Source organism: Ascidiella aspersa, chromosome 4 (genome assembly GCF_963924565.1).
Source record: "Ascidiella aspersa chromosome 4, kaAscAspe10.2, whole genome shotgun sequence".
NCBI lineage: Eukaryota > Metazoa > Chordata > Ascidiacea > Phlebobranchia > Ascidiidae > Ascidiella > Ascidiella aspersa.
The window spans coordinates 16,100,856-16,103,938 of NC_139450.1; positions in this window are offsets into that span (position 1 = coordinate 16,100,856).

A 3,083-nucleotide genomic window follows, 5' to 3' on the forward strand; every position below is an offset into this window, starting at 1 on the left:
GATCCTAAAATTCATAAGCGATCTCGGTAATATTTAAACGCCCGTCACTTGCCCAATTCAAAGTGCAAGTGAACGAAATTTCATCAAGACATTTCTACAAACCTTATAATGCCATAGAAAGAAAAAAAGTAAAAAATTTTAATGTTGAAAATATTTCAAATTTAACATTTGTTATGCGTAATATCGAGTTTTTTCATCCCATCAACATCCGACCAAAAAAGACCCAAAAATCAATTTACGCAACTAGCACCCCATCCGTCAGATATCAGTGCAGTTCTAAGCAAAAAGGTCTACGACAATCAGTGCATTCAAAGGATCAAAAAGTCCGACTTTTAGACTTTGAGGTCTTGGACAATGCACTAATTTGCATTAACAAATGTGCATAAGAAGATTAAGTTTAACAATACTTGACCCAACCAAACCCAAACGCTAACCAGCGCCCTAACCCAAATAATGTGCGATAATTTAATAATTATAACGCTTCAGGCCCCAATACCTCAATTTGTGACGTATATCTCATACTTTTTGTTATATTTTCTGAACTTTTAATGAATCTTTTTAATTTATCTACGCCGGGTGTTTACCTAAAGGTCCAAATCAGTGCATTGCCAGGACCTCAAGGTCTAAAAGTCTAGACTTTTCTGCCATTGGATGCCCTGATTGTCGTAGACCTTTTTGCTTAGAAATGCACTGATTTCTAACGGATCGGGTGCACCTAGAGACCAACAAAATCGCATAGCGCTTGATAATACCTTTCCAACGATGCCACACATGACTCGGTGATAGTTGAGGCCATACGCTTTTATCGTCGATAACCGATCCTAAAATTCATAAGTGATCGCGGCAATATTTAAACGCCTGTATATTTCAACAGGTGAGACATGACCACCGTGCTATCTGAACTCCACTAAATCGAAACTAAACAAACTGTCATAGCATTTCAAAGTGCATACTGTCAGGTCGCTTATAGATTTATTGTACATTCACATAATTTAGCATAGCTCGCTTTCAATAAAAGGGCTTACAGCGCAGTAAAAACGGGTCTCGCAAGTAAGGCATGCATCAGTTGACTGTAGTGTTTAATCCAACAGCAGCGTGACACTATATAGCACAAGAGCGACTGTGATGGAGATTAGCTGAGTCGAATGTCGGCTAGATTTGCCAGAACGGCCACGAAAGGAAATGAGTATCTAGGTGAAATATTTAACACTTTACCAGGCGAACACGCTATAATTACAAGCACAAACAGACATGCGTCGTTTCTCTACACGCCCGTCACTTGCCCAATTCAAAGTGCAAGTGAACGAAATTTCATCAAGACATTTCTACAAACCTTATAATGCCATAGAAAGAAAAAAAGTAAAAAATTTTAATGTTGAAAATATTTCAAATTTAACATTTGTTATGCGTAATATCGAGTTTTTTCATCCCACCAACATCCGACCAAAAAAGACTCAAAAATCAATTTACGCAACTAGAGGCCAACAAAATCGCATAGCGCTTGACAATACCTTTCCAACGATGCCACACATTTTCCCGCCAGTCGCAAATGTTAAAATGCGAGATCGTTAGAAAATGGATGTATCAAACGAAAAGTGAGGAAATTGCCAATTTCCTGAATCGGAATTAATTAATTATTAACCCAATACAATGCTGTCCTTCTATTTGACGGTCTGACTTGTATTATTAGTGTTAAACTACTCTTAATATGCATTTTTTTTAAATGCAACCTTTCAAGGAAAAACACTAATGCGATGGTAACATAGTCAGTTGCTAATTTTTATTAGCTTGACTGTTGCATCTTTTGAAGCCACACAGTATTTGGCAAATTGAAATATAGGTTGACTTTGAGCAACCTTAGCTTGACCTTCAGTGCCACGTGCAATATCATCTAATGCAGTGCAGTGCAATACAATGCAACTCATTATAAGTTAAACACTGGGATATCAGATAACTAATATTAAATGTGTTTTAATGTAAGAATGTATACCATACAATCTTATAACAAAAGCTTCTGTAAGATGAAATGCGTTTTATCTTTTGTCCTTGAGAAACTAACTTCAAACCTATGTGTGCAGAGGTCACCACATTATGGCTGATGGGCCACATTATGGATAGTCTATTTGTATTTTCTTCGTATAGCGATAATTGGGTTAATAAAATTCTACAAAGCATTTTATATCGAGTCCGCTTTTTAAATCCGAACAGTTATCCGACCAGCAGTGGTCAAGTTTTACAGGTAACCAGTGAAAAAAATTTAGTGACCCCTGATGTGGGGTAATATCCCACATGTTCAGATGCTGTTCATAAATCTCCTAGTAAAGTGACGTGTTAGCAACACTTGCAGTTAGGGGTGGAAAAAATATTTTAATATAATGCTGGGCTAAATAAAATATATTGTGAGCACTGAAGTCTTTTGAGAAACAGACACCTAATTAAACATGCTAATGATACATATCCAATAAAAAATTTTGGTAATAAATTGGGGTAAATTCAAGTCAGTGCCATAAAAAAAAATATGTGGCTATTAAAACTACTTGATCTAAAAAAAAAACATCAGAAACCAATTAAAATCAGGCAAACTGTTTTACATTTTAGCACAACTGTCAATTTTCCTAAACAATTAATCAACTATATACCTAAATCTAAAGTGTTATTAGGCAAAGTCAAATCATTTGTATTTGGTTAATTGCTTTTTAGTCAACTTTTGTTTTTTTGCCCAAAATATTACATGGGGTCAAATTTTTTTATTTTAAAACATTACCTTGTGTTTGTTCAGTAATAAAAGCACTAACACTCTTAATTTTAGTATCATTAGACAAATACAAAATGTGTTCATCATGGAATTTTGTTGTAGTACACACAAAAGTAGGTCATGTAAAATCAGCCATATTTTGGAGCCTAGTGTCTTCAGTTTTGGATTACAACCAGATTTAGAATACTCAATACATTCCTATTTTATTTTAGAAATATTTTTTTTAATTATGTTATTAAAAAAAATATTTTTGTAGCTTTGATAAAAGTTGGATAAATATTATCCAAAGATAAAAAAACAGGATTAACATTTAGGTACTCTTAGCAGG